The sequence below is a fragment of the Schistocerca cancellata genome, chromosome 4 (assembly GCF_023864275.1).
Source record: "Schistocerca cancellata isolate TAMUIC-IGC-003103 chromosome 4, iqSchCanc2.1, whole genome shotgun sequence".
Taxonomy (NCBI): domain Eukaryota; kingdom Metazoa; phylum Arthropoda; class Insecta; order Orthoptera; family Acrididae; genus Schistocerca; species Schistocerca cancellata.
The window spans coordinates 622,398,825-622,407,370 of record NC_064629.1 but is presented as its reverse complement, the minus strand read 5'-3'; the positions used below and the strand labels follow the sequence as shown (position 1 = coordinate 622,407,370).

General features: G+C 26.3%; 1 long non-coding RNA gene across 1 annotated transcript in view; it reads left to right on the top strand.

Annotated features, from left to right (window-relative positions):
* The first annotated feature begins 700 nt into the window (after positions 1 to 700).
* The window catches only part of LOC126185220 (uncharacterized), a 16,535-nt gene continuing 8,689 nt past the window's right edge, over positions 701 to 8,546 (top strand). Inside the window, exon 1 of the long non-coding RNA XR_007536987.1 lies at positions 701 to 1,085. This is a non-coding gene — a long non-coding RNA (uncharacterized LOC126185220). The remainder of the gene's footprint in view (positions 1,086 to 8,546) is intronic.

Sequence of the window (8,546 nt, the reverse complement as noted above, 5' to 3'; positions counted from 1 at the left end):
ATTGTTAAGAGGTGGTAGGTTACAATAGATTTTTGTTTATAACGGATTTGATGGTGAAATACTGTTAATGAAGGTGGATTTGATAGTAATTTAATTTATTTAATTTAACTGATATTGGCTCTGAGGTGTGTACACATCGCCAATCGCTCTCATTATTGATTATTCTATTTTATTGTTTTAATTTAGCTTCAATTTAGATGAGATAAGTTGTAACATAGTAGATGTACTGGAAAGAGTATCTAGTAAGAGTTTCAAGATATAACTTATTAGTAAAGTGTTTCATTTACACTGAAAATTTTTCTGTGCAAATCAGGATATCTTGATTATTTATTTTATTATATTTATTGTTTGTTTATTTAATTATTTAATAAAAATAATTTTGTCGAATTTTGTCATAGTATATTTTGTAGAATTGATTTTTTAGATTATAGTTTATTGGTAATGTAATTGTTTTATGAAATATTATTTTAAATTTTTAAAAGTAGATTTTATTTATTGTACCTTTTGTATCAGGGTTTATCAAAATTTTAGTATTTATTTTACTTGTCTCGATTTGGGTTGATTTATAAATAATTTATAGTTAATGTATCATAATTATTATTAAATTATTTATAGAAATGAGATGTATATCGTTTCCCAAGATATCTAGTTTCTCAAGAAAAAAATTAATTTTTTGTAGTTAATTGTTTTTATTTAATTTTTTAAGTATAAATATTAACTTATTTATTCTTTAGGGGATAAGCTTTGAAGTTAATAACCTATAATTTGTTTTATAAAATATAATAGTAAGCTTTAAACCAGCTATCTTTAAGATTACGTTTTAGTTCATTATTTTTTATTTTAATTTTATAATTATTTTAGGATTTTTATTAAGATTATTTATTTAATTTTAAAATTTTTGTAATAATGATAGAATTAGTATATTTATTTGTATATAATTTTTACCTTGTGAATTTATTATAAGGAACTAGGCAAAATTGATTTCCGCCTGTTTATCAAAAACATGTCCTCTTGAAAATACTTTGAGGTCTGGCCTGCTCACTGAGCAGATTTTTAAAGAGCCGCGGTATTTTGACCGTGCAAAGGTAGCATAATCATTAGTCTCTTAATTAGTGACTGGAATGAATGGCTTGACGAGAAATCAACTGTCTCTTAATAAATATTTGAATTTAACTTTTGAAACAAAAGGCTTAAATTTTTCTTTAGGACGAGAAGACCCTATAGAGCTTAACATTTTATTTTTATATAGTTTTTTGTTTGTCTTTCTATATTTAATGATGATGTTTTGTTGGGGTGACATGAAGAATAAATAAACTCTTCATTATTATATCATTTATTTATGTTTGTTGTTTTGATCCATAATTTATGATCAAAAGATTAAGTTACCTTAGGGATAACAGCGTAATTGTTTTTGAGAGCTCATATCGACAAAGCAGATTGCGACCTCGATGTTGGATTAAGAAAAATTTTGGGTACAGTAGCCCAGTGATTAGGTCCGTTCGACCTTTAAATTCTTACATGATCTGAGTTCAGACCGGCGTGAGCCAGGTCGGTTTCTATCCTAAGATTATTGATTCATATTAGTACAAAAGGACCATATGGTTGAAATATTTTTTATTTTATTGATTAATATTAATTAAATTACTATTTTGAGAGATTAATGTGTTGAATTTAGAATCCATTTATGTAGATTTTTTCTACAAATAGTATTGATACTTTATGATTTATTTATGTTTATTTTGAATTTTCTTTTATTAGTTATTTGTGTTTTAATTAGTGTTGCTTTTTTAACTTTATTAGAGCGTAAGGTTTTAGGTTACATCCAAATTCGAAAGGGCCCAAATAAAGTAGGTTTTGTAGGAATTCCTCAGCCCTTTAGTGATGCTATTAAGTTAATTTGTAAGGAGCAGCCAGTTCCTATTATATCTAATTATTTACTTTATTATTTTTCTCCTGTTTTTAATTTAATAATTTCCTTGGCTGTTTGAGTAATTTTCCCTTACTTGACTTATATGTGTTCTGTTTCTTATGGATTTTTTTTATGTTGTACTAGATTAGGTGTTTATACTGTTATAATTGCTGGTTGGTCTTCTAATTCAAATTATTCTTTATTAGGTTCTCTTCGTTCTGTTGCTCAAACAATTTCATATGAAGTTAGTTTGGCTATAATTTTATTATCTTTAATTATTTTAATTGGTAGTTTTAACATGTTTGATTTTATAAATTACCAGCTTTATTGTTGATTTATTATTATTTCTTTTCCTTTAGCTTTAGCTTGTTTTGCTTCTTGTCTAGCTGAAACTAACCGTACTCCTTTTGACTTTGCCGAAGGTGAATCTGAGTTAGTTTCAGGTTTTAATATTGAATATGGTGCAGGTGGATTTACTTTAATTTTTTTAGCTGAGTATACAAGAATTGTTTTTATAAGAATATTATTAACTTTAATTTTTTTAGGTGGTGATTTTTATTCTTTTATATTTTTTATTAAGCTTGCTGTAATGTCCTTTGGGTTTATTTGAGTTTGTGGAACATTACCACGTTTTCGTTATGATAAGTTAATGTACTTAGCTTGAAAAAGTTTTTTGCCTTTATCTTTAATTTTTTTATTTTCTTTGTCGGTTTAAAGATTTTATTTATTTCATTTATTTAGTGAAATTTTTTTAAGAAAAGTTAATAGAAGAGTTAAACTTCTAGTTTTATGTTCTCAAAACATATGCTTTTCCTAAGCTAATTAACTTATTATTCCTTAATTAGTTTATCTCATGCGTTTGCAGTATGTACATTAATTAAGAAGTATGTAAAGTAGATAATTGTTAAGATTTGTCCTGTTATAATGTAAGGTCCTTCAACAGGTCGTTTACCAATTCATGTTAATAAGCATACAACAACTACTATAATTCAGAATAAAATTTGATTAAAAGGATAGAATTGAATACCTCGAAATGGTGTTTCATTATAAAATGGTAAAATTATTAGGATTCTAATTGATAAGAATAGTGCAATAACACCCCCTAGCTTATTAGGGATTGATCGTAGAATTGCATATGCAAATAAGAAATATCATTCTGGTTGGATATGGACGGGAGTTACTAATGGGTTAGCAGGTACAAAATTATCTGGATCCCCTAGAAGGTAAGGATTAATCAAGCATAATATAATTATTAATTATGTTATTAATACAAATGTAATAGAGTCCTTGAAAGTAAAGTATGAGTGAAACGGGATTTTTTCAATATCTCCATTTAGGCCTAAAGGGTTATTAGACCCTGTTTGGTGAAGGAAAAATAAATGAATTGCTGCCATGGCAGCAATTGTAAACGGTAGTAGAAAATGAAATGTAAAGAATCGGTTTAATGTTGTATTATCAACAGGAAACCCTCCTCATACCCATTGAACTAAATCTGTTCCTAAATATGGAATTGCTGATAATAAATTAGTAATTACTGTCGCACCTCACAATGGTATTTGACCTCAAGGTAAAACGTATCCTATAAATGCGGTTGCTATAACTAAGAATAGAATTACTGTACCAATTATTCAGGTGTGCATGTATATGTAGGATCCGTAGTAAATTCCTCGTCCTACATGTAAATAAATACAAATAAAAAATATAGAAGCTCCATTTGCGTGTAAGGTTCGAATAATTCAACCATTATTTACATCTCGGCAGATGTGATCTACACTACTAAACGCTATTTCAAAATTTGATGTATAATGTATAGCTAAAAATAGTCCGGTTACAATTTGAATTACTAAACATAGTCCTAGTAGGGAGCCAAAATTTCATCAAAATGAAATACTTGTTGGTGCAGGTAAATCAACTAAAGAGTTATTAATGATTTTAATTAAAGTATGTCTTAATCGTAAGGGATTATTCATTAGTAATTTATCTTATTTTACGAATAGGCCCCTGGTTAATATTGGTGATTTTAACAACTGCTAATACTGCCAAAAATAAATAAATAATTATTATTATTGTAATAATAAATGTTGGTCTATTATATAGTTTTTCTAAAGATATTGTTATTTCTTGATAATTGATTGAGTTATCAATATTTATAGTTTCATTATTTTTGAAAAAGTCTATAAATATTGTTATATCTAGAATAATTAATATTGATATAATAAATACTCATATAATGAAGGTAATAATTATCGTAATTGATTTAGGTTGAAAAATTTCGTTTGATGCAATTCTCGTAATATAAATAAATAGAACTAATATACCACCAAGAAACGTTAAAAATAAAATATATGATAATCAATATCTTTCCATTATTGTTCCTGTCATTAGCCTGACTAAAATAGTTTGTAGGATAATGAAAAGCATTATTGATATTGGGTGTCTTAATTTAATAAAATTAATATTTATTACGTTTGATAGTGATATAATTATTATTTTGATCATTTCAGGGGTTAGTTTATTAAAATATCGGTTTTGGGGACCGATGATGGTAAGCTTTTCCACCTCTGATGTTTTAAAAGTGGGGGCTAAACTTATTTCCGGTTTACAACACCGGCGTTTTTTTTTAAACTATTAAAACTAATGTTTATATTCTGTCTTTACTTCTTTATTGATTTATTTTGCTGGTGTTTATGTTTTTTCCTCTAAACATAAGCATTTATTAATGGTTCTTTTGAGATTAGAATATATTGTTCTTTCTTTATTTATATTAATTATTGTTTTTCTTATTGAGTTTGATTATGATTATTTTTTTCCTGTTATTTTTTTTGTTTTTTCTGTTTGTCAAGGTGCTTTAGGTCTTTCTATTTTAGTTTCAATAATTCGTTCTCATGGGAATGATTTTTTTAATTCTTTTGGTCTATCTTTATGTTAAAGTATTTATTTATAACTATTTTTTTGATCCCTCTTTGTTTGGTTAATAATTAGTAATGATTGGTTCATTCTTTAATGTTTATGTCTAGTTTTGTTTTTATGATTTGTGTTTATTCATATGCTGATTTGAATATGATTAGATATTATTTTGGTATTGATTATTTTTCTTTTAGTTTGATTTTGCTTAGTTTTTGAATTTGTTCATTAATAATTACTGCTAGAGGTTCAGTTTATTTAAGTTCTTATCATTCTAATTTTTTTGTCTTTATAGTCTTAATTTTAATGATTATGCTTTATTGTTCTTTTGCTAGATTGAGTCTTCTTTCTTTTTATATTTTTTTTGAGGCCTGATTAGTTCCTACTTTACTTTTGATTTTAGCTTGAGGTTATCAACCTGAACGTTTACAGGCTGGTGTTTATTTAATTTTTTATACTCTGGTTGCTAGATTGCCTGTATTATTAGTTTTATTTAGGGTTTATGATTTTTGTAATACTTTGTATTTTCCTTTATTGGTTGATTTTGGTTCTTATTATTTTATATTTTATGTGTTTATAATTCTTGCCTTTTTAGTTAAGATGCCGATATTTTTGGTTCATTTATGGCTTCCTAAGGCTCATGTTGAGGCCCCTGTTTCAGGTAGAATGATTCTTGCTGGTGTTTTATTAAAGTTAAGTGGTTATGGTATTTTTCGTGTTATGAAGGTTATTTCTTATTTGGGTTTAAAGTTTAATTATTTTTGATTGTCTTTAGGCTTATCTGGTGGGGTTATTGTTAGATTTATTTGTTTTCGTCAGGTTGATTTAAAGTCTTTAATTGCATATTCTTCTGTTGCTCATATAAGAATAGTTATTGGAGGATTGATGACTATGAATTGATGGGGTTGTATAGGTTCTCTTTCTTTAATGGTTGGTCATGGTTTGTGTTCTTCTGGTTTATTTTGTTTATCTAATATTATTTATGAGCGTTTAGGTAGACGAAGATTATTAATTAACAAGGGTATAATTAATTTGATACCAAGAATGGCTTTATGATGATTCCTTTTGAGCTCTTCTAATATAGCTGCTCCTCCTTCTTTAAATTTGGTAGGTGAACTTAGATTATTAAATAGATTTATGTCTTGATCTTCTTTTAGATTTTTTGCTTTAATTTTTTTGTCTTTTTTTAGAGCTGTTTATACTTTGTACATGTATTCGTATTCTCAACATGGTAATTATTATTCTGGTGTTTATACTTGTTCTCTTGGTTATTTTCGTGAATATCTTCTTTTACTTTTACATTGATTACCTTTAAATATTCTTTGTTTAAAGGGGGAGTATTTTTTTGTTTAGGCTGCTTAAGTATTTTAATTAAAAATGTTGTTTTGTGGAATCAATGATATGAATTTTTTCATCTTAGGCCATGAATTTGTTTCCTATTTGTTCTTTGAGTTTTTTTCTTTATTTTTTTCTAGAACTGTAATTTTTATTTTGGGTATTTATTATTTAATAATTGATTATAGAGTTTTTGTTGAATGAGAACTTTTTAATTTAAATGGTTCTATGGTTGTTATAACTTTAATTTTGGATTGAATGTCTCTTATTTTTATGTCTTTTGTTATGTATATTTCTTCTTTGGTTATTTCTTATAGAGAGGACTATATATCGGGAGAAAAAAATATAAATCGTTTATTATTATTGTTTTAATATTTATTCTTTCTATAGGTTTTTTAATTATTAGTCCTAATTTGATTAGAATTTTATTAGGATGGGATGGTTTAGGTTTAGTTTCTTATTGTTTAGTTATTTATTACCAAAATGTGAAATCTTATAGTGCGGGTATATTAACTGCACTTTCTAATCGTATTGGTGATGTTGCTATTTTAATTTCTATTGCTTGAATATTAAATTTTGGTGGTTGAAATTACATTTATTATTATGATTTTATTTCTAATTCTTTTGGAATAAAGCTTATTACTATATTAATTGTTTTAGCAGCTATAACTAAAAGAGCTCAAATTCCCTTTTCTTCTTGGCTTCCTGCTGCTATAGCTGCTCCTACTCCTGTTTCTGCTTTGGTTCATTCTTCTACTCTTGTTACTGCTGGGGTTTATTTATTAATTCGTTTCAGACTAATATTAGATACTTATAATTGTGGTTGATTTTTGCTTTTAATTGGTTGTATAACTATATTTATGGCTGGTTTAGGGGCTAATTTTGAATTTGATTTGAAGAAAATTATTGCTCTTTCTACTTTAAGACAACTTGGTTTAATAATAAGAATTTTGGCTATGGGTTACCCAAAACTTGCATTTTTTCATTTATTAGCTCATGCTTTATTTAAGGCTTTATTGTTTATGTGTGCAGGTTCAATAATTCATAATTTAAAGGATTCTCAGGACATTCGTTTTATAGGTTCTATTGTTAATTTTATGCCTTTAACTTCAGTTTGCTTTAATGTTTCTAGTTTGTCTTTGTGTGGTATACCATTTTTAGCTGGTTTTTATTCAAAGGATTTAATTCTTGAAATGGTTTGTTTAAGATGAATTAATTGTTTAATTTTTTTTCTTTATTTCTTTTCTACCGGCTTAACTGCTTCTTATTCTTTTCGTCTTTTTTATTATTCAATGTCTGGTGATAATAATTTTTATTCTAGATTTTCTTTTGATGATAAGGGTTATTATATTTCGTTTGGTATAATTGGTTTATTATATGTTGCTGTTTTTGGTGGCAGTCTTTTGTCTTGATTAATTTTTCCTATTCCTCATGTTATTGCTTTGCCCTATTATTTAAAATTTTTAATTATTACTGTAGTTGTTTTGGGTGCTTATTTTGTTTATCTTATTTCTAATTTTGATTTTTCTCAAAATTTATTTTCTTTAAGTATACTTTCTTTTGTCAGATTTGCTGGTTCTATGTGGTTTATACCTTTTCTTTCAACTAAGTCTATTAGATATATTCCTTTAAAATTGGGTTATTATTCATCTAAATCATTTGATTATGGTTGGGGTGAATTATTTGGTGGTCAAGGTTTATATAGACTATTTATTTATTTAATTGGTTATATCCTAGGTTGATATGATTCTAATTTTAAGATTTATCTTTTACCTTTTATTTTTTGAATGTTTATTTTGGTGGTATTATTTTTCGTTTACTTAAATAGCTTATGATTAGAGCGTAACACTGAAGATGTTACGGAAGTATTTTTACTTTTAGGTATTTATAAATATACATATATTATTTTTAGAGTGAAAATGTAATGTTTTATTTAAACTATATAAATTTTAGAAATGTTAACGGAATTTAACCGCTAATATAAAAAGTTAGCACCTTTCATATTGATTTTACATATCCTTAATTGGAACTTTATAGTTCAATTATATTATTAACAGTAATACGCCTCTTTTTGGCTTCAATTAATAAGAATAAGGGTATTTTATTTACCAACCTTCCAGGTCGAAACTGACTGCAATATTTCGCTTCTTATTCTATTTAAGGTTGATTGATTAAATCAATACTTTTTGAATGCAACCCAAATGTTATAGTTAACTACAACCCTTTATTCTGCTCATTGTAAGGCTCCTTGATTTCATTCATGGTATAGTCCTCCTAGTAATACTATAATAAAAAATATTGTTGATATTGTTCAGATTATAATATCTGAAGTTTTAAAAATAATTACAATTGGAAGGATTAGTGCGATTTCTACGTCAAAAATTAAGAAAATTACTGC